Source organism: Typopeltis vanoorti, chromosome 6 (genome assembly GCF_054136105.1).
Source record: "Typopeltis vanoorti isolate ZY-2024b chromosome 6, IOZ_Tvanoo_1.0, whole genome shotgun sequence".
Taxonomy (NCBI): domain Eukaryota; kingdom Metazoa; phylum Arthropoda; class Arachnida; order Uropygi; family Thelyphonidae; genus Typopeltis; species Typopeltis vanoorti.
In genome coordinates this window covers 130,288,425-130,313,474 of record NC_143554.1, presented here as the reverse complement: position 1 = coordinate 130,313,474, position 25,050 = coordinate 130,288,425, and the positions used below count along the sequence as shown (strand labels likewise).

The 25,050-nt window shown below is 34.6% G+C and overlaps 1 non-coding gene across 1 annotated transcript; it reads left to right on the top strand.

Moving 5' to 3' along the window:
* The first annotated feature begins 22,640 nt into the window (after window positions 1-22,640).
* TRNAR-UCG (transfer RNA arginine (anticodon UCG)) lies at window positions 22,641-22,713 on the top strand. The gene has a single exon. It is a non-coding gene; the product is annotated as a tRNA-Arg (tRNA).
* Window positions 22,714-25,050: the final 2,337 nt, after the last annotated feature.

Sequence of the window (25,050 nt, the reverse complement as noted above, 5' to 3'; positions counted from 1 at the left end):
GAACTTTGAGAGATCAAAGAGGGCTAGTTTGATATCAGCAACAAAAGAGATCTCAGTTAAGTATATGACTGTTTTGCTACCATTTGAGGACAGTGATCATGCCATACTGACCTGGGAAGTACATGGATATTTCCATTAGGAAAGGATAATACTGAATTATAAAGCTGGAATTATAACAAACTTAGGGAAATACTTGGATAGAGGTGTATGAGAAGGAGGTTGTGAAGTTCTTACTTAAAGCCTGGATAAGAATTTGGCAATAGGGACACATATGCTAAAGGAATATTTAGCTGAACATTAAGTCGTTGACTCAAAAAAGCTCCTACAGGAATGGAAAGAATGTGTGTTGGTCCTGTTATACAAGATGGTGAAAAACTGGCATGCCTATCTACTGACCTATCAGTATTTCTGGAGTGGTTGTCAAGATTTTAGAGAAGTTGGTAAAGAAATGAGCTAATAGGTAAACTATATTTTACAAGGAATAGCATTTACTGAAGGGAGGTCATATGTGTAATAGTTTGTTTTATAGTAATTACTAGCTACTGTTGGATTGGATGAAAACATTAAGTTGAGGGAACTTTTTTTTGTCCTTTTCAAAAGTAATTACTATAAAACAGACTATTACACATATGACCTCCCTTCAGTAAATGCTATTCCTTGTAAAATATAGTTTACCTATTAGCTCATTTCTTTACTAACTTATCTAAAATCTTGACAACCATTCCAGAAATACTGATAGGTCAGTAGATAGGCATACAAATTTTTTATTGACTAAAAATATCAAGTCATCCTAAAAGTAATGTCGTTTTTTATATTGTACTTGTTCAGACATCTCAGCTTGTCTAAACGTGAATTTTTAAAGCTTTATAAGTACCATGAGGTGGCCTCATTCTAAGGAAATGGCAAGAACATCATACATAAGTTAGTTTAAATAACCCTTTATTACTATGGAGGTCACTGAAGAGCACATCATGCCTTATGCATTAAAAAAGGTAACAATGCTGCTAACACTGTAAAAAATGTGCAAGAGGTGTATCAAAGAGAGTGCATCAACATCTGCACTGTTCTTCATTCTTGAGAGGTTCAAACAGAGATGTAGGCACCAGTGATGAAAATTGGATACTTTACAAGAATGTTAAATGCTGAAGACAGTGAGTTTATTCAAGGGAACAGGCTAAACCTCAGCCAAACAAGACCTTCACCCGCAGATGGTTTTGGTAAGTGTTTGGTGGGGTATGGCTGATATTATACACTTTGAACTCTTACCAAAAACCAAACAATCACAGCTGAAGTATACTGTGAACAACTTGATCGATTGAATTAAAAGCTGAAAAAGAGGTGTTCTCTGGTCAAATGAAAGGGTGTTGTTTTACACCATGATAATGCATACCCTCATGGTGCAAGAATTACCTGTAAGATTGAGGAACTTGGCTGGAAAAAGCTTCCACATCCTACGTATTCTCCTGATCTTGCACCTTCAGATTACGACACATTTCGAATTTTGCAACGTTTCATTAACGAAATGTTACAAACACTTTGTTAGAGGCACTTAAATCGAGCCTATGCAAATTCCTTGCCTCCAAACCTCTGAATTCTATAGAAATGGCATTAGGAAGCTTTCACAATGTTGGAAGAGCATTATTGATTCAAATGGAGATATATACTTGATTAATTAGCAAATGATTTATCTTTTATATCCTTTCAAAACTTAATGCTAAAAATGACATTACTTTTGGGATGACCTGATAATATCACTGCTAATTCTAAAAAAAATCCATCCTTTTAATCTTTATATGCAATATAAAGCAATTTAATATTGACTTTTAAAAATAATTTTAATTACTGTTTATTTTAAATTTATATTGTAGATATGCTTTTTTTTTATTATATTTTTCCTTTTAAACATTATAAGAGTAGTTTTAAATGAATCCCAGGAAAATGCAATATATTATGTGCACAATCCTTAAATTGCTTTAAAATGGTTTTTTTATTTTATCATTTTTCCAAGAGTAAATACTTGTTCAGGCTTACAAACTAGCTGGCTGATACCATAAAGCAAGATATAATACAAATTAATATCAAAAATTCTATGATTAAAGAACAAAGGGTAGGCTTAACTTAGTTACAGATCATTGTTCTGTTCCTGCAGTTCAGTCTGGATTAATGAAATATCCTCAATCTTCATCCTTTGAGTTGCATTCCTTTGGGAACATTCCATTTGTCTTGGGGAACAGGGAAAAAAGTCATAGGAAGCTAAGTCTGAAGTGTACTGTGTTGGATGACTGCTACTTTATTATTCTTGCTGGAGCATTGTCATAGTGATAGAAAAACAGTTCTGTGTGTCAATTTCTAATTGTGAATATCTTCCTTTGGATTCATAAGGACACTTAAGTAATATTACTTGTTGAGGGTTTGGCCTTCAAGATTTTATTTTCAGTGCACAACTTTATCATACTCCTCATCTTCTCAAACTGACTTTCACCCACTCTTGAAACATAGAAAAGCACATGAAAGTCTCATCTCAATTCCAAGCGATGTTTGCAATATTTGAGATGTTAGGTAGTTGTACACTACTGGCTTTGAAACAATGTGCAACTTAATGAAAAATCTTTGCTCTATCATATTACTCATTTTGAAAATTGTCCTTTCTTTCTTCAGCTTGTTGCGTCTGCTACAACATTTTGATGGACAGGCTGTCCATTGCTTTCTTGATCTACCAATGGGTTGTTTTGTATTTGGTTTCAAGTCTGTTGCTAGTTTAACTATTCTTATATAGTTCATCCTGTTAACATGTTGATTCCATTCTGATCTCTTTTTAATCCATGCATTTATGGCTTGTAGTTGACACTCTTCATAAATCTTTTCATTTTTTTACTCTGTCAAATTTCATTTTATTAACTATTTTTCTTAATGTTTTCATTTCACATGTTGTATTTTTGATGTTTCTGTTCTTGTTTCACATGCATGTGTTAATATTGGTTGGACTACTGATTTATATATTCTTACTTTTGTTAAATCTTTATTTTTCCATATAGTTGAATTTAGACAACTTGATGTTTATTAGCCTTCAGAGATTGTTCTTTTACTTCCTCGTGTTATATTTTCACAGTTCAGTTATTCCTGGGTATTTAAATCTTATTACTTATTCCAGTATTTTTCCATTTAGTTCTAATTTACATCTTATCAGTTCTTTTGCAGCTACCATTGTTTTTGATTTTTATGTTGATATTTGCATGTTAAAACTGCTGCATATCTGAAGTTTGAACAATTGCTTTTGGAGATCTTTTTCTGCAACCAATGCAACATCATCTGCATATCCAACCAAATTTAAGTTTTCTTTTTTAATTTTGATTCTATTTAATTTCTGTTTCTTAAATTGTTTAAGATATATATATCTTATATATTCTGATATTTTGTCCATGATTCTGTTAAATAGACACGGACTTAAAGAATCACCTTGTCTGATCTCTCCTTCCTTATAGGGATTTTTTGTGTTCTGATATCTTATTACATATTCATGTTTTGTGTATGTATATATATACATCTTTGATCATTTCAATGATTTGCAGTGGTATCTTTCTTAATGCTAATACTTTCAGGACATCCTGTAATCTGATATCAAAAACTTTCTCTAAGTCAATGAAACAGATAAATAATGATTTGCTAAATTCTATTATTTTTTTCTGTTATTTACTTTATAACAAACATAGCATCTGTAATCCTTGTTGTTCATCATTATAATTTAGTCTAAATTCTAATTCTTCTTTGATAATTCTTGTACATATTTTAGTGGTGCATAGTAAGTTTATTCCTCGATAGTTTTGGGGTTCAGATTTTGTTCTCTTTTTAAATATTTATATTGTAATGTTTCATTCTCCATTTGTTGGGAATCAAATCTTTTCTTGAAGATATTTTTTTTATTAAATTTCCCATGTTTTCAGTCATTTCTTTACCCCCATAAAATATGGAGGTTTGAAAATTGTAGAACACAAATTGTGAGTAGTGCCTTGAAGCAGAAAATGATACCAAATTGAAGAAGTTATATTTGTGGCATGAAACAACAGAAGTGCCAGTCAGCTCAAGAAGAGAAATCTGATATTGTAGATCTTGGGTATTATGAAACATGAACTGTGGCCTTGAATGCTTCAATGCTACCAAAGCAGAGTCTCGAAACAGAGACCTGTATTTTTATTTAAAAGACAGGTCTCTGTTTTTGTAGCATTGAAGAATGAATGATGAATCATGGATGTTGGTGAATGTCTTTAGGTGGAAGATGAATTTAATTTTTATTGAGGGCCCAAAGTAGTTTGGAAAAAAAAAAAAAAAGATTCACCAGAGAGGAGTTCCTGGATTATGAAAAAAAAAAAAATTTTTTTTTAATGTAATCTGCACCATGTGATAAATGCTGCAACCACAATAATGTGAGATGACATACAGTAAGTAAATCTATAATACACAGTACTAAAATGTACTATAGATTGATCACCCAACTGCTCTGTATGGGGTAAAAAAAAATTTACACAGAGATGAAATGTGGAAAACAGCATGCAGTCAACAAATTCCAGAACGAATCAAACCAGAAATGAAAACCAGCATGCTGTAATTAATATTTTAGATGAACATGTCACATTTTAAATTCTGAAATGCAAGTAAATATTGAATGTTATTGTGTTAGTGAGTGCAAGTATCGTTTTGTGTTAAAAGAATATATCGAATTAAGAGCAGTTATGTTTTTTAAGTTCATAGTGACTATCAAATAGTTGATACATCTTGCCAAGTATATAATTACATGGACATTCTATGGAGTATACAGGCTCATCACGGGGAAACCCACCTATCCTATCCTAATTTACGCTCGCGTGTAGGCCTACTCATTTTACTGTGTAGGTATTCGGAACCGAAATCCTACAGAATAGGTTGGTTACTCTTTATTTCTGGATGTGTCCTATGTCTGTAGAAGCATGTGTTCACGGGGCCGGCATGCCTGTTCTAGGGGGGACGAAAAACCCACGTTTCCGAGACTGGCTAGTGGAAACCCACACTTATTGTTATTCACATAGTACTATAATATTTTTCCTTAAAATCATTTGTGATTTTAAGATTTCATGTTTTTCCCTGGCAACCTATTTACCACTCTGGTCTTCACCCTTGCTAACCACACATAACTCCAATTTTCTCCTCTAACTTGCTGTGTACTAAAAAAATTTCTTCTTTGTGTACATGCTATGACCCTTATGGGGATCACCACAGTAGTGAGCAAAGTGGTAGGAACTCAAAGTCTGTATTCTGATTTATTTATTATTATCTGATCTCCATGGAGTCAAAGGACTCATCACAGGAGGTCTACTCTCTCATGCCAAAAGACCATCGAGCCTTGAACCCATTCACAGTTTCCACACTTTCAGGCAATATATTCCAGTCACTCTCCATGCAAACAACTTACTTCACTCCCCTTGCCTCCGTTTACTCTGTGAAATATCTTCTTGACATTAATCTGCTAACAACTCTTCACAACGTATATGTCTCAATAATATACCCTCTTCTTCTATTCACAAGGCTCTGTAAATTGCATTCCCTCAGTCTCTCCTTGTATCTGACATTCCATAAACCTTCTTCAACACATCCTCATCTAGCCAAATCTGGGCACATTAGTCCATATGTGGCCTGATAAGCCTTATATAGGGAACCATAACCTCTTTGCCTCTATATGTCAATGTCCGTATTTATTTATAAGATTTACTCCATTCTGAAATTTGGCATTGGGGTGTGACTAGATACAGAAAAGACTTAGTTATTAACATTGTACAATTCAGTGAACAACTATATATATATATATATATATATATATATATATAACATTTGACTAGGTTTCTTAATATATATATATATATATATATATCATTTGACTAGGTTTCTTAATATAAGATATTTACATATATATATTACATTTGACTAGGTTTCTTAATATAATATAATATATTTACAGATCTTCAATATAACACATTTTAACTCAATGCTTAATGTGTTTTCAGAGCAATCTGCTTTTTTTTTTTTTTTTGGACAGTATAAATTATCTAAATTCACTTACATTGACTAACAATAAAATTTGCTGCTAAAGGTGCATAGAGTTCTACTGCACAAAGTTATAATTAGTTGCACATATGTAAATAGACAGTGGTGGGGGGGGTTCTCCTTGCACGAGTACAAATTCAGGAAACAATCTGTTGAATTATACTCTAGAGGTTTAACAGGTAGGTTCTTCCAAACAGTTCAACAAATAGGCCTGAAGTATTTAAGTAGAAGAACAGCAGCTTCCTGTTCTTTCTCCTTTTTTTCTTCCTTTGCATGCTGCATACCACTCTACTGTGTCTCTCGGTGTATGTCATGTATTGCTTCTTCCCTGTCATGGCATCTCGTTTTTCCATACCACTCTTCTTCTTCTATCCTTCTTTTTTAAATAAGTACTTCTTTTTCTACCTTTCTTTTTTCTTCTTTGTTACATGCTCCTTCTCTTTTATACAGGCTCTGACAGAGAATTCTACATGCTAGATTTATATGGCAAATTTGCATCTTGTAAGAAATCAGTCATAGGGATATAACTCTGTGACTCAGTTCTAATAGTATGCAATAAAATCTCTTTAATAACTTATATGTTTCTATGATATCTCTTCTTTTCTGCCTATCAGCCAAACTTAGTAACCCACAAACATTCAGTCTGTCCTCCCACAAGCCAGTTGCCAGTCACTTGGTTCTAGATTCTCCCCATCACTTTCTCACCAAAGAAACTCAGGTGACCAAATTTATGCAGAGTAGTCCAGATATTGTATCAAAGCTTTCAGATCATTACATTTTTTTAAATTTTGTAATTTTAATTTTTATACAGTTTTGCACATAATATTTATATTTATTTATTTCTAAATTTTTTTGCAAAAGCAAGCCAAAAAAGTCATTCACAAGTAAGGCATTCCTTTCCAAACTTTTTTTTTCCCCTCCTTCCAGAAACTTTTTAATGCAATAAAAACTGGCTGGAGAATATAGAATTAAGATATATAATATGCTGGCCTCATAGTTTTAGTTGCTTTGGCTATCTGTACTAACCAACCTAATCAAAATTTGAGCCAGATAATTTTTTATTATTAAAAGTAATGGCATCTTATTTATTTTACTTGTAATAAGCAAACTTTTAACTTTTTTATTGTTAAAATAAAACAGTTAAAAGATAACTCTGCATAATTTTTATGGACTTAGAGGCAGATGCGTAGCTAGGGAGGGGCGGTCCGCTCCGGGTGGCACTTCGAACCCTTTTGAACTTTTGCAGTTAATTCTAAAATACAGCCTCGGGAACTCATTTCCAATTATTGTAATACTACTGCAAATTTTCCTCACAATTGCTGTAGGTGTTGCTAGTTGTGAGGAGTTTTTCTAAATAAAATTGATTAAGAATTACCTACATCACTATGAAATAGACTTTGCCAATGTCATCAACGATTTTGCTAACAGAAAAGCAAGAAAAATAACATTTTAGAATGTTGAAATTAAAGTTTTACTTAAAAAATAAACAGTGTTTTAATTTATTTCCCTATACGTTGTTTTGACTTTTTGTAGTATTTTTGGTGTGTATTGAGAGGGGTGGCAAACTCAGGGACCACCTGAGTTTTCCACCCTCAAAAGCCCTAGCTACACCACTGCTTAGTGGAAAGCAGAATGATGAAAGCTACTTTGGTTAGAACAATACTTATAAGGATACCTGTAGAAAAGACATAGATTATCTTTGAGAAAATTATTGAAATATGAGTGCCAGAATGAGGTCATCATTTAACCAGATTATATTTTTTGAACATTTATCAAGAATATTTAAGAAGGCATTTGGTATACCATCCAAATGTGAGAACAGTATTCTAAGAATGGGCAGATTTGTATACAGTTAGCAGTAATGCTAGTGAGGAATAATATTGTAGCAGAAGAAATATAGTAAATTGTTTAAAGAAAGACAAAGCTTTGGATACAATGTGTTTGTGTCAGGAAATACATGTCAGCCCAAGAAGAGAAATCTGACCTTGTCGGGAGAACTGGGTATTATCATTGGTAAAGGGAAGTTGGCTGAGATCTTTCTTATGAAAGAGGAGAACTGTGTTGTGGTAGTATTAAAGTTGACAATGTTATCCTCACTCTACTTAAGGATGGCAAGGAAATTATTATTTAAAGAAATAATAATAGTAAGAATGTGATCACTCTAAAGATTTGTCAAATGAAAATAAAAAATGGAGTATTATTACAGAAATAGAGCATCAACAATACTATAGACACAATTTGAAATAAGAGAAGGTCATTTATACACTAGAAGAAAAGGGTGAACAAATGTGTGGAGCCTTGAACCTCCCCCTCCCTGATATTAATAGGGAGATCTGAACTGAGGAAGCCATCTCTCATTGACAAGGTGAACAAAGATGAAACAGGTTACCCAGTCACAAAAGTTTGACAGTAAACTATTATGGAGTAGTTTGCTAAGTAGCTTCTGTGTCGGATCTGAGTGAATGTTTGAAACTGAACTTAGATGAACTTAACCGTAAGTTACTTCAAATATTTCCATGAGCTGTATCCAGAGGTGGATGATGTGGACTAGAGGTCCCTGTTAAATGACAATACAGGAATATAAATACATGCTGGTGGTCACTAATTATTTGGTGAGTTTTCAAATCATTAAGAAATTTATAGATGATGAGTGTCATTATTTTTGAAAGAAATAAGATGAGAATTATGAATAAATAACTGATGTTAGACTTCTGACTCCCCCACACCCAATGCCAGATGAGTAAGCAACACCAGAGAGACAATTTAGGTGTTAATTCTGCACACCACAAAGGATGCCATCGAGCAGAAGACTTGTTGATATCTAAGCTGTTCAACATTCTTCTGATGTCATTCTAGTGTCCGACCACAAGGGTCACATTGTGAAATATTCTTTGAATGGTAAGAGATGAGTTGCTTCAGTTTTGTGATAGTTCGTGGAGAAATGATGTCAGGACAGCTTTATTTTTAAGTAATGTTATGATCATCTGGATGTGGGAGGTCTCAGATAATAATAATAATCATTATTATCTAAGATATCCAAAGTCAAGGCCTCATCAAGGAAGGCCATACATCACTCACATCATATGTCATACCTTCTCTTAAACTCATTCACACTAGTTACACCCACCACTTGAGGAGCCAAAGCATTCCACTCACCGTTCTGTGAAAGAAAAATCTAACACTTACTATTTCTTAACAGCAAACAAATTTAAGTTCCATAGATGCTCCCTTTCTATTCCTGGCTTCTATATAATGAAAAATTTCATCAAATGATATTCTATAACACCCATTCAGGAGGTTTATATAGACCTTTATCATATCACCTCTCTTTCTCCTGCAGACAAACAAGTCTGCAGTCCACAAACTCTCAATCTCTCCTCATAATCTGTATCCCATAATCCCAATATAATCTTTACAACTCTTCTTTGCACCTTTTCCACAGCTTCTTTATCCTGTTTGAACCCACAGACCAAATCTATGCACAGTAGTCCAAATGTGGTCTTCTCAAGGCTTGTGAAGAGAAAAAATGACTTCCTTAACTTCATATTCCAATGTTTGTTTAAACATAAAAATTATTGTTTGAGCTGTATTTGTAATTTTTGCCATGTTATCTTTGAGCTTCAAATTCCTATCCACTATAACTCCCAGAATCCCTAGCCTTATTAGTTTCTTGTAACATAATCCAGTCAACGTAATATGTCACTGGAAATCTCATCACGGCAAAGTGCATAACTCAGTGCTTACATTGAATTGTATTACTCTTTCTTTTAAGAAAGAGATACAGTTCAAGGCGAAACAGGGTGAACCATCCCAATCAGAAAGGATGAACACAAACGTCACATAAAATACCTCCATTTTGGAAAACCGGCCTTTCTAACCACGCACTCCAAACATACCACAGAATTGACTGGAAAGGTACCAAGTCCCTACACCGCACCAAAACCTGGTTCGAGCGGAAATTCAAGGAAGCATGTGAAATGCTCAAACATGATCCAAACCTGAATAAAAATGATGGTTTAACAATTCCAAGAATGTGGAGGACCCATCTACAACCTTCATAGTAACCACGAAGAAAAATCTCAATACAAGACCTAGTGAAGTGTTTTTTTTTTTTTTTTTTTTTTTTCTTGAACATTCAATAGCAACCTGTACCGTACAAATCCAGAAGATAATCGGAATATAACCATATAAACTGTATAATTCCAGAAGAATCCTAGTATGTGAAGACTTTAGCAGAGTTTATTGTAGTTTTTATTTTATTTTTGTTTATTTATTTTTTTCACTAGAGGGCAGGCTAAGAAAAAAGATTAGTTAACAACATAGATGTAATTTACTTGTATAGAGTGCAACAGCATGTAGCTTTTTCTTATACTTCTGAATGTATCCTTCTGAAGATGACCTCAATACAGGGGTCGAAACGTAACATTATTTTATTATTAATCAGTAAAATAATCTTTTCAACACGTGTGTTTTGTGTCCCTAAATTCATAAATATTATTATTATTATTAAACAAGACCTCATGGAGTCAAAGACTCATCTAGGAGGTCCTTTTATCTCACACACATCTCATCATACCGGGTCTTAAACACATTCAAACTCCTTGCAGACACCACACTCTCAGGCAAAGCATTCCAATCATTCACAACTCTGCACGAAAAAAACCTGCCTCTCACTCCCCTACTCACACCCTCTTTATACAGTTTCCAGGGATGACCTCTGGTTCTCCCCTGATCTCCCACTATTCTCTGTAGAACTTCTCCACCATTGATCCTATAACAACCCCTTACCAACTTGTAGGTCTCTATCATATCTCCCCTCTTCCTTCTCTCCACTAGACTCTGCAAATTACATCTTTTCAATCTTTCCTCATACTCGACATTCCAGAGGTCAGAAACTACCTTAGTCAGTCACCTTTGGACTGACTAATATGAATTGAATTGTATTAGTTTCTTGTAACATAATCCAGTCAACATAATATCCCACTGGAAATCTCATCACGGCAAAGTGCATAACTCAATGCTTACATTGAATTGATACCATATCATCTGTCCAAATTTCCAACATATTCAAAACATATCAGTAGTATTTCCTTGCCTATCTTTGCATCATCAGCAAACAATTGAACATCTCCTGTCGGATCCTTCCCAATATCATTAATGTATATACTGAACAATGGTCAGAGGACTGACCCCTGGATGATAATTATTTTCTTGGGCATCTCCATTGAGTCCAAGACTAATTATGGGAGGCCCATACTAATCATAATTTTCTATCAACAATTTTCCTCCAAATTAATCTGTTATATGTTTGGTCTCCATTAATGTCAGATCTTAAATTTCAGTCTTCTTATACACTTCTAACTGCATAAGTCCACCTAGATGGTCTTTTTGCTGCCTTCATGGCATCAGACACCTATTTTGGTAAATCTATTGAATGCTAATGATAATTTTTCTCAGCCTCATATCAGTGGTATTCTTGTCTTTGATCAACTGCTCTATTTCTGATGTGAAGTCAGCATCCTCGGTATGCAAGTAATCTGGATGTAAAGATACTTTACACACCAAGTTTAGTTTACTCACACTTGGGTGAATGATTAAACCTCTCCTTCCCAAAATTGCAAACTCACTTCACCAGTATTATCAATCATCAGCCATTTTCTGTCTACTGCTGGACAAAGGCCTCTACCAAAGTCCTCCATTCATTCCTATCTTGAGCTTTTCTATGCCACTGAGTTCCTGTCATCCCTTTAATCTCATTCTCCTACCATCTCTGGTGGAAGAATGAGATTAAAGAGATGGCATGAAAAGAGAGCTACTTCCTGTAGCTCTCTTTTCATCTCTAAGATACCATTTCTGATATCGACTTTGTCCATTTTTGAGTGTTACCTCTTGCAATATAACCTATTTGGATCGTTGAATGGCTGTTATTATGTCTCTTACCCTAATCTGAGCTCTGACTCAAGTATTATGTGCTTTCTATCTAGAATGGTAATACCGATATTACATAGTCTAATTCCAACCTACTGCCAAAACTCATTTTCATCTTTGCACCTCAGAATCACATTTACTCTTCTGGATTGAGATACAACTTTTGCTTTTCTCAAAAACCATTGAAATTTCCCAAATATATATATAGGGATTAAATGTAAGGGGTACAGTATTTTCAGGCAAGACAGAGATGACAGAATGGGAAGAGGGGTTTTACTAATGATAGACAAAGCGTTAAAGCCAAAAAAGGTAGAATTGCCTTAAGCTGACAGGTATGCAGAGGGCAGTTCATTCAAGGCTGTTTAGTGTGAGATAGAGATCAACAGGGCGAAATATGTAATCGGTTGTTGTTATAATCCAAGGGGCATAGGGGAGAATGTAGATAGTATACCGACAAATTAGCACGATGAGTGAAGTTCGAGTAAAATTATTATGGGGGATTTTAACTTTGGGGACATAGATTGGAAGAAGGAATGGTCACAAGGAACAAAGGAAATGGAGTTTATACTGTTGTTAAGAGATAACTACCTGAAATGGAAGGGACAAGAGATTCGAGAGTGTTAGATCTGGTCATAACATCGGAGAACATATCAATAAGTATTTAAGTTACACTGTCTCCATTTGGGAAAAGCAATCATGTGGTCTTGACCTGGGAGATTGTAAGATTGCTGAATATTCTGTTAAGAAGGGGTATATGTGGAATTACAAGGCTGGTGATTATGACAAGCCGAGAAGTCAGCTTTCAGCAGTGCTATGGCATGAGAATTTGAAGGGAGAGATGTTGATGGTGCATGGGAGATTGTCAAGGAGTATTTAAAGAAAGCTGTATCAGACTGTATTCCCAGAGTCAGAAGGAGAAATCAAGTAGGAGTAAGATGGATGAATAATATTATTGCAGGAGTTGCAGATAAAGAAAAGGTTGTGGAGGAAGTATAAAGAAAAAGGAGATGAGCATTCCCATGAGCAGTACAAAGTACAGGCAAAGAGAGTAACCTGTATGGTAAGGAAAGCCAAAGCTAATTATGCTAGCTGATGAATCCAAGAGAAACCCTACAGAGTTCTTTCACTATGTGACAAAAGTAAGAATAACCATGGAAAGATTGATTTGCTTCTGTAATTTCCCCCATCAACACTTTAAAAAGTGTTGATGGTAGGGAAATTACAGAAGCAAATCAAATAGTTGAGTGGCTTAGTGATCATTTTGCAAAAGTGTACCATCTTGGTTGTGATATTGCAGTGTTGAATGTGTCATTGACTGATGAGAGTCTAGAGATAGACGAAATAGAGGTGCTTAATATATTACAGAACCTTAATGCTAACACTGCCATTGGGTTAGATGGCATATCGGCTCATGTGTTACGAGCAGGGGCATGTCAGTAGTGTCCGGCGTCTGTGTGCAAAACTTTAGTTGCCGCCCCTATCACCCCCCTCCAATAAAAAAATCACTTAAAAAAAACGTTTTTTTTTTTAAGTATTTCCTCCTCTTTGGCGCCTGTGTGCACACATTGTACATATGGTGGCACACCCCTGGTTATGAGATTTTGCAAGAGAATTAGCACCTCCTCTAACCAGGCTGTTTAATTTAAGCCTGTTCTGGTAAAGTACCAACAGAGTGGAAAATAATTCCACTGCATAAGAGAGGCTCCAAGACAGAGGTTGCAAATTATAGACCAATCAATATATCTGGAGTGGTTGTTAAGGTTTTGGAGAAATTGGTAAAAATTAGAATTCAGGACTGGGTGGACAGCAATATGATACTTTATAAGGGGCAGCATGGTTTTGTGAAGGGTAGGTCTTGCCTACTTAGGAAGTAAGTATAGAAAGTAAGCAAGTTAGGACTTGCTTACTTTCTATAATAAAGTAACAGTGGAGTTGGATAAAGGAAATCCTTACTCAGTGATACTGCTGAACTTTGTAAAGGCATTTGACAGGATTCCACATGGTGTTGCATAAATTAGAGCAAATGGGTATGGACCTGAAGCTGGTGGATAGATATCAAAGAGTGGTTTATGGAGGAGCTGAGTCCAGGAGAAGGCAGGTGACTAGTGGTGTACCTCAGGGCTGGGTCCTCTATTGCTTAATTTGTACATCAATGATATTTGGAATACTTTGAAAGGAAATATCCACTTGTTTGCTGATGATGCAAAATTAGGAAGAGCGATAGTCAATTCAGATGATGTAAATATCTTGCAGGATGACAATAGGCTGATGGTATAGACTAAGGTAAATGGCTGTCAGTTTAACATGGCTAAGTGTAAGACAATGCACTTTGGGAGGATGAGATCACATGCTGTTTATTATATTAATGGAAATGAACTGCAAGAAGTTGATGAGGCAAGGGACTTGGGAGTTATTGCGGACAGAGAACTTAAGTTTAAAGGACATATTGCAAAGATTACCAAAACATCACATCAAATTACATGGTTGTTGAAGAACACACTGACAAGCAGGGATAAGGAAGTTATTGTTCCACTTTATAAGGCATTCATAAGACCACATTTGGACTATTGTGCACAGATCTGGTCACCTGGATTTCTTGGTGATGAAGAAATGGTGGAGAGGATTCAGAGGCGAGTTACAAAGATTGTTGCAGGTTTGTGGAATGTTCCCTACGAGGATAGATTGAAGATCTGTGGGCTCCAAAAACTAGCTGATAGATGTAGGAGAGGAGATATGATAGAGGCATATAAATTATTAAAGGGATTTTATAGGATTGATACTGATGACATTTCTAAGACCAGTGCAGGAAGGGAGAGAATGAGGGGCCATCCCTGGAGATTATGTAAGTGTGTGGTTAACAAGGGTGCCAAAAATTGATTTTTCGCTTGGAGGGTTGTGAATGGATGGAATGCGTTGCCAGAGGTGGTTGTAAATGCTTCGTCTGTGAATGAATTTAAGAAGTATGATAGGTATTGTGTAAAGAATGGTTAGTGTGTCAATGTAGGGTCTCTCGTGATGAGTCTTTGGACTCCATGGAGACACTGTTATAATAATAATATTCTCTATAATCCTCTCTGCCTTAAAAGGAGGAATAAGAATGTCTAGTCTGATCACATGTGATCAGACTAGACATTCTTACACAATATGAATTATTTTTTTAATTGCTATGGCTTAAAATATCTTTACTTCATTTTGTTTATCTTGCTATCTCTCCAAACTTACAAATCATTCTGATAATTTATTATTATTATTACAACATGACACCCTCATGTAGTACACTGAGTCATTATGGGAGAGTACTCTACTCCACACAGCCAACATCTATCTATACTACTCAATCCTCCATCTCTTACACACAAGGCCATGTATCACCCAACTGATAGTATTCTTTATCTATAAACTGTGTGTGTGTGTTCTCTAGCTGATTTATCTGTATACAAGATGAAAATCCTGAGGTTTTAGGAGAAAACCCTACCATATAAGACTGGCTAACTCACCTTCAATTTGAAAGTCTCTATAAAGATTCCTCTCATTACGATGGGAATTGAAGTCAGGTTTTTTCCAATCAAAGGATGCAATGTTGCATTATTCTTCCAATTGTGCTATGGCAGTAATTTGTAACTTTTCACAATATGAATTTATAGATTTACACAATATGAATTTATTTTTTTAATTGCCATGGCTTAAAATATCTTTACCTCATTTTGTTTGTCTTCTATCTCTCCAAACTTAACAAATCATTCTGATCATTTATTATTATTACAACTTGACACCCCCATGGAGTACAATGACTCATTATGGGAGAATACTCTACTTCACACAGCCAACATCTATCTACACTACTCAATCCTCCATCTCTACACACACAAGGCCATGTATTACCCAACTAATAGTATTCTATTAGTTAGGTAATACACAGCTGGCTTAGTTGGCCAAGTGGTCAGTGTATCCACTATCTGGCCAAAATGCTGCGGGTTCAAATCCCGTTGTGGCATGGATGTTTGCGATTGTCTGTGAAAATACTAGTGGTGGTGGTGGTTGACGGTAGATGGCACTGGTGTAGATGATGAAGGTAGTTGTGGAGTGGTGGAGATGGAAATGGAGAGTTGTAGAGTAGGTGCCCTCCCTCGATGAGTCCTTGAACTCCTGGAGGTGTTACGTAATAATAATAATAATTCTTTATCTATAAACTGTGTGTGTTCTGTGGCTGATTTGTTTGTATAAGATGAAAAGCCTGAGGTTTTAGGAAAAACCCTGATATATGAGATTGGCTAACTCACCTTCAATCAAAAAAGTCTCAATAAAGATTCCTCTCATTATGATGGGAATTGAAGTTAGGTCTTTTCCAATCAAAGGATGCAATGTTGTGTTATGGCAGTAATTTGTAACTTTTCTTTTAATCAAACCTGGATATACAGTATGTGTTCTAGACTTGAATGTGCACAACTGTAAATGGCTCAATTTCTCTGATCTTGTATCTGCTCAATCTCAATCTACTGATCTTGTATCTGAATATGGATGAACTTTTTCCACTAGTAATTTTAATTAAACATGGTGCAAATTTCAATCACTATGTAGTATACTTTGTTGTTATTGTCAACTGCCTTAGTACACTTTTTAGTGATCCAAAGTTTGGATAGAGGACAAAAAAATTCAAAGTATCAGAGAGATGAAGGTACTTACACCAGTAAGAATGATTTCTGCTATTCATTCAGAGCAAGCATTTAGACTGGAGGACGACTGAAAGTGATAGTCTTCCATATTACCAAATGAGAGGGCATATGTACATTTTTCCAACCTTCACTTTCTTTCTTTCTGTGATTGGACCATCACTTTCAATCCTCCAATCTAAACAGTTACTCTGAATGAATAACAGAAATCAATCTTACTGTCATAAGTACCTTTATCCATCCATCTTTTGCTCTGAGTTTTTTCCTCCTTAACCAAACTTTGGATCACCCACAAGCATACCAATGCAGTTCATAATAAAAAATGAAGCATACTGCAATTGCCACAAAACAAATTCCTGAGCATTTCTCTCTCTTCATATAGCGAAGCTCACAAAACCTCTAAAAACATCAACAGCAAATCATAGTCTAACTTTGAAAATGGCAAAGTGCAAAACTTTCTTTACATTTGTGTTTCTTACCCTTGCTAAATCCACTGGCTAGGTGTCCATCTTGGCTATCACCTCTTTCTACATCTACATGATTCTCCAGCAGTATGAAATACTGAATCTCTGGTGTTGTATTTTTCTTCAAACTTATATAAATGACTAAGTACAATCTAATACTACTGCTATCATATCAAATATTTCATACTCAGTGATATCTGTACTCTCCTTATTGAGAACTCAGAAAAATCCTGAACAACATGGATACCATAAAGTATCCTTTCAGTTCTTAAAAATATTATACTCCAGTCTTATCTTATACCACTTTCTTAAATTATTTTATTCTATTGAAATCTATTCTACAGCTAGAAATTAGCCCAGATCCACTAACCGACAAATCCTTGTCATTTCTGACATAAGAGAAAATTACTTCCAAATCAATTTCTGTACTATTTAAAAACCTCCTACCTAATGAACAGTTGTCAGTATGAATTCCACAGCTACTCTCCAGAGGAGATATCATTTATATCACTAACTCTGGACAAATATTGTGGAGAAGTCTGGAGAAAGGTGCTCTCTCTCTCTCTCGCTATATATATTTTCCCAGGACTATTTATTGGGTAAACTACTGTGTGGTCTACATTTTGTACTTTCATTTGACTGACCGTTTTCTTCTCTGACCATGTTAATCATTATGTGTATGAGAATTATTATTATTATTATTGGTGGATAGGGAGTTGAAGTTTAGGGGGCACATCGCAAAAGTGGCTAAATCAGCTCATCAAATCACTTTGCTTCTGAAAAAGTTATTGTTCCTCTGTATTGAGCCTTGATAAGACCTCATCTAGACTATTGTACCCAGATATGGGCGCCATGGTTTCTTCTTGATGGGGAAGAGGAGAGGATCCAGAGACGAGTGACCAAGATGATAGCAGGTGGTCTGTGGAATGAACCTTATAAGAACAGGTTGAAGATTTGTGGGTTGCAAAAATTGGTTGATAGGCAGAAAAGGGGGGTGATATGATTGAGACATTCAAATTACTGAAGGGTTTCTATAAGATTAATCTGGAAGATATTTTTGAGAATAGGACTGGTGTTGGGAAGACTAGGGGCTATACATGGAAGCTGGGCAAGAATGTGGTTAGCAGAGGTTTTAGAGCTAGGTTTTTGGAGAGTGGTGAATGAGTGGAATAAGCTGCCAGAGTCTGTTGTGGGTGCTATGACCGTGAATGAGTTCAAGGCGAGGTATGATAGATACTGTGTGAATGTCGAATAGTTGTTCTTGATATGATGTTAGGGCCTCCCTCGATTAGTCTGTCAACTCCTTGGAGTTGCCCGAAATAATAATAATAATTATTACTTGGTACCTCAGGGAGTCCAAAGACTCATTGAGGGAGGGCACCTATTCTACAACTCTGTCTCCACCACTCAAATCCACCTCCATAATGAACAGCTTTTCTAAATCACTTAGGGAATTGAACAACGTAGATCCGAATATAAATGAAATTATACTTGAATAAATATCTTCAATATTTCAGCAACGTCACATTGCCATTTTCAAAAGGAACTTACAAAAAAGGCACGTGCACGCAGGCACTACAACACAGTAGTGCATGCATGCACATGTTGTAGTGCCTGCGTTGTAGTGCACTGTGTTGTAGTGCCTGCGTGCACGTGCCTTTTTTGTAAGTTCCTTTTGAAAATGGCAATGTGACGTTGCTGAAATATTGAAGATATTTATTCAAGTATAATTTCATTTATATTCGGATCTACGTTGTTCAATTCCCTAAGTGATTTAGAACTAATGAACAGCAACTACAACAATGCCATCTCCTGCCCACCACTACTAGTATTTTCACAGATAATCACAAACATCCATGCCCATGGCGGGACTTGAACCGCAGCCTTTTGGCTGGAGAGCGGATACACTAACCACTCTGCCAACCAGACCAGCTTATTATTATTAAAAGACCACCAGTCAGTCAAAAGAGTTACTGCAGGGCTCACTCAACCAAAAACATATTTATTGTAGTTTCCTTAGCCACATTTGCATTCTTCACATTCAAAACACATTCTAGCAAATGCATTCAACTTCCTTGCCACACTTCATGTTAAAGAAATACTTCTCCTCACTAAGGGAGTGAGGAGAAATACTTCTCCTCACTCCCTTAGTCATCATATTTTAATAAAGCTTCCAGGGATGGCATCCTGTCTTTCCCCCCTCTTTTCCTCCACACTTGGTATAATCCTTTCTATATTTATCTACTAACACCTCTTTACCCCTTGAAAGTTTTTATCTTATCACTTCTTATTTGTTATCACTCTGCAGTTTGCATTTTCCTTACATCTCTTTATAAGAAATATGCCAAAGTCCTGAAATTGTCTTGGGTGCCCATCTCTAAATGCTGTCCAGAATTTCCATATTCTGGGCAGTATTTAGAGATGGGACAATTTACCCAAGACAATTTATGTATGCCACTACAGTGTGGTCTAATCAAAATGTACAGTGGTACAAACACCTCCATAATTCTACTTAGTAATGTCCCCTATAACAGCAAAACACTTCATAGTTCTTTCCATTGTGTGATTTGAATCCACAACCTTTTAAACAGAGTGACCAGACCTGAATTTATAGAGGACTGGCCCATAACTGGAAACGTTTGCCTTAATAGTGCTCTTGTGCAATGCCATTATTCTACCTTTCTTCCAATTCTTTGGAACTTTTCTTTTTAAGACTCTATGCCAGCTTGATTGGTTACCATAATATCCAGAATGGATAGCTTATTATTATTATGCATGCTCTTACAGGGAGTATTCCTTTAGTCACTCATACTTAAATACATCCTTAGGCAGCTTCCATGCTGACATTGAATTCTATCTTCAACATTTATAAGCTGCAAAATCTCACTTGTGTGATTTTGTAAGATTTCCTTATAAAACTTGTATGTTTTTATCACATATCTTATCATCTGCTTACTACTCAAAATTTGAAGACACGCTATTCCTAAATTGTTCACCAAAGTCCAAGTACGTTGAAGTATTCGTTCTTTTACGTACTCTCTCTTCCTATTGCATGTAACCAATCTTTTTTTCACTTACTCAAGCTATATTTATAGTTTGGCAGATAATATGCTGTCCTCCTTTTTCTCTTTTAGGAAAATTACTGTACAAAAGAAGCAAAATAACAATAATGTTTACAAACACTCCCCAAAATGCTAATTTCTAATGGGTTAAGATAACTTGTAGAATTGCATTCCTCCAAAATCATGCCTTATTTATTTATTTTTTTTTAAAAGAAATTTACTTCACAGGTACTAATTTTTGATATATCATTCAAATTTCCAATCAAGAAGAGATTTCTGTTCTCTGTATAACAATAACTCCAGCACTAGTGGCATAATCATATCACATGGTATAGTAGATTTTGTTGATTAGAACAGAATATGGTCTGCAAGTTGAAAGGAGAAATATAGTTTTTATTTCAATTTTTATATAGTTTAAAGGAATGGATGTTTCTTAAGCAAAAATGAATTAATTTCTTTTAAAGGAAGCTAAGTTGGAGAGTAGATAAAAGTGATAAGAAAAATAATACAGATTTCTTCTGAAGCAATGCAATGGACAGTTCCTCTTGATACATTAAGCAGCAGACTTATTCTAGTTGTGCTCGAGGATCAGGAAGAAGTTTCCAGAAAGAAAAAAAAAAGAAGGTAAATTATCTTTGTATTCCAAAGAATTAGAAAAAAGAATTGATATGTTAGAGAAGACATGAAAGAAGAAATGTTATTTTACTTAGGAAAGATTGCACAAAAATTAATTTTTTTTTTTTTGTTTACAGAGAAAAACAGGTATGAGTAAAGTACCTTTACAAACTATAGAGAAGAAACTGTACTTAATAAGTTTGAAGTTAATTGCTTCTTGTTTGTGTGTTCTCATCAAATTCAATGATCTTGAAGTAAAGAAAATAAGAAACCTCTGTGTGATGTTTGTTCTTTATGTATAATATTAAGTTTGCGGGCCCTTTACTCTTTAAAATATAAGTTTTAGTTATAATGCAAATTAGTATATAGCTCTTGTAAATCATAAACATTTTAATACATACGTTTACGCCCATGTAATACCTAAATTTACACCATTATTAGTTGTTTGTAAGTTAAGATATTTAGTCAATCCCTTTAATTCTTAAGTTAACTTATTTTTATAATAATATCCAGATTCCGAATCTCTGTTATTAACTGAAAATCAAAGTTAATAAACCACTCTGGAATACACGGACAATAAATGGCATATAAAACACTAAGGCTTTCTTTTCTGTTCCAGATGTAGGAGAGCTACTGATTGTCTATAAATATACAGTTTATTCATAAATACTTCTAGTACTTGAGAAGTGCATCTCGAAACTATCTTAAAAAATTTTGACCAAGAAAAATCAAAACAAACGACGAATGGAGGGGGTGTGTGTGGGGGGGGGATAACACTCTCCCCACGCCATTATTTTCCAGTCTGGTTTACATAATCATCTTTATCTTCATGGCCGTGACATAATACCTGGTCGCAATCGTCAACACGAAGCTAAAACAGTAAGCCAGAATTATTTAGTGACCTGAAGACTGCAAAAATGTATATCTTTTTAACAGTATTACATTATTTCTCCTGGAGCAATGATTCTTCTTTCCCCTGCAAATACACACACACACACACACACACAAATTAGAAGCAATTTACTATTATACAGAGATGCTTCGTACTTTGCTTGCCTACTTTTTTTTTTTTTTGCTAATTGTGAAATCTTTAAAATGAGCAACAGCCTTATTCCTATGGTATTACAAAATAACTATATCACTAAAGCGAAAATATTGATTTATCTTTGTTGAAACTAAGTCTTCCCTTTGATTTTTGTTAAAAATAATTTTATCGTGTCTAAGTTTGAATCACAATTAATATTCCTAAAACTTTGACTGTTTTTAGATCAATTTGTTTAGCAGCTAATAAAAATTATTCCTAGAAATTCTTTCTTTCTATTTCTCTCTGCAATAAATGAGTAAACTAATTCACCGAACATATCACTGACTCATTGCTTAACTCATGTTCAAAAAGCGTGTTATGATAATTTATACATCAGTAGTAGTTCATTGTGCTACACAATGAGCACTTCTTAGTATTGCTCATTTTCCTTCTTTTGGAAAATGCTCTTTTATGAAGGAAAACGGAACATTGTATACTAGATTTAACAGACTTTCTTTAAAAGTTTGAGTTTTATTACAAAAATTCCGAAATCTAACTTATCAATCAGTACTATATTTTCGTACGAGATGGCGCGAGAGTATACATGTCATTATGTGACTCTAGTATTTTATATTACGTACACAGTGGTTTCTTGGATGTTTAAATTTAAGAATTAATTGAATTTAGATGAATTGAAATATAGAATTTTAAATGACTATTTCGAAAATTACTTCGTATTTACTATTAACAGATTTATTAATTTTATTTACTATATTAGATCAAAAATAAAAAGAATGTGTGTGTTGTCCGCGTGGCCTAATGGATAAGGCGTCTGACTTCGGATCAGAAGATTGCAGGTTCGAGTCCTGTCGCGGACGGCAACTGCGTAATTTCTTTTTGATGTTGTTTTTTCATGTGATTGCCATTGATGCAGTCCCTAATTTTTCTTTCTGATGATTCTGAAAATAACTAAAATTGTTTTGAACGCTTTTTTCTATATTATCAGATATCCCGTTACAAGTGATAGGTACTGTTATCAGAATAACAGTACCTATCACGTGTAACATCCTCAATTAATATTTCTCATATTAATATTTCTTTATTAAAAGGTTTTAATCATAATATGCATGCTTTCCCATCTTATTATTATTTTTTTAATAATTTTTTTAATGTTATTTCTTAAATAAGGATATTTATTGTATATATTAAAGATGGTATACAGATGACCTACGAACAGTGATATTACAAACAGATTGATTCTAAGTTTACACTACAAAATTGAATATAACGGACAGTTTATTTATATTATTACTTTACAATTCTGGATTTTTATGTCTATGGACTGATGAAAATCGTGATTGAAGAACAAGTATAATTCTTCGTCCCTCCCACGCTTAGATGAACTGGCAGTAAATAACACAGAAAAAGTAGGGAAGCGAGCATGCCCCCCCCCCCCTTTTTTTTCTTTTTTTTTTAGTAATTAATGATGGTAAATAATTTGCAGTTTCCTGACAAATGTATAATGTCTGGCCTAGAAATCATGGATAAACTTTTCTTAACTGCCGTTATACCACATTCATATTGTGCCTTGATACTGCTTGGCATTGCGGTAATGAAAACAGTAAAAATCACAGTGCAAATGTGGTAAAATTAGCAAGAATACGAAAAAAATATTATTATTAGATGACATCTTCAAGGTGTCTAAGGACTCATCTTGGGAGAGCACACCACTCCACCACACAACTTACCATCTCCTCTAGTTAATCCTGTAACTACCATCAACACACAGCGCCATCTACCGCCCACCTCCACCACCAACAGTATTTTTCTCTGTAAATTGCGTGTGTTCTCACAGCCAATTTTCCAGTATGTAGAATGAAAAATTCGAGTTTCTGGGAGAAAAATCCTGCACCTGCCTTATGAAATCGGCTGACTTACCTTCAATTAAATAAGCGCATATAAAATTCCTCTCATCACGATGAGAATCGAACTCAGTTCTTGATTTTGGTATAATAAATAACAGTCTTCTGAAAATTAACACTGACATTAAATATGAATATGTTTAATCAGCTTTAATAATTTTTTAAAAAGTGTGTTTATGTACAGATGTGCTGAAAATACAACTGCAGTGGAAAATTTTAATACCTTCATTCAATACTTTATTTTTTCTTACGCAATTTACATGTATAGTAAGGTCAAACTTGAATACTGCTATAATTTTGAAGTAGAAATATTGTTTCAGCAACGAGTTGCCTTAATGAATTGCTACTACTTTTCTTTATTCACTGTTCTGTTCTATCTATCGGAATATATTGCTAGGCTTAATTTGGATCTCGGTCTTCCTCTAAGTCTTTTTGTACCATCCTGGCATCAAACACTTATTTTGCTTAGCTTTCTTCTCCAATTCCGTTTAAGTGACTTTACCACCATAAGCTAGATCTATTTACGTATTCTTGAATGCTAACAAAAAACAATGTCACGTTTCTACCTTAATATCTTTAATTTTCATGTGATTCTGCCATTGGTGCTGTCCCTAATTTTTATCTCTGATATGAGTCTGAAAATGACTAAAATTGTTTTGAACGCTTTTTTCTATATCCCTGTATATTATCAGATATCCCGTTACAAGTGATAGGTACTGTTATCAAAATAACAGTACCTATCACGTGTAACATCCTCAAATAAAATCACACTTTTTTTTCAAGACTGTTTGACTTTTTGGCGGAGTCAAAATCCTAATTTAGGAGGAACAGTGTTATCCCTTTTATGAGACTAGCTAACTTAAGACTTCAATTGTCTAAATATGATCCCCCACCCACATGCAATTTATAAACAAAATATAGGGGGCAGTAGAGAGAAGCCTGTGTAGATGATGAATAGCGTGGCATTAAATATGGATGGAGAATTAAGTGTTATACTATAGTATTGACAGAGGGTTATGTGGAATGTAGTGTGAAAGTATCGCGTGTAATTATTTCCGGGTCAATTTCTTTCTGTTTTTGTAACTAAAGTAATTATGTATAAAAATAACTGACTGTCTTATTTTGAAATATAACATTTAATATTTAACAGTTTATAAGAGTATTTAGTAGTTTAATATTGAACGCTTTTAATATCTTTTTTAAACAATTTTAAGTTTTTAAAAGTATGTCATGTCTCTGTGTTTCTAATATGAAAAATTCAAAAATTTCAGGAAAAAAATTATCCGTCTTTTG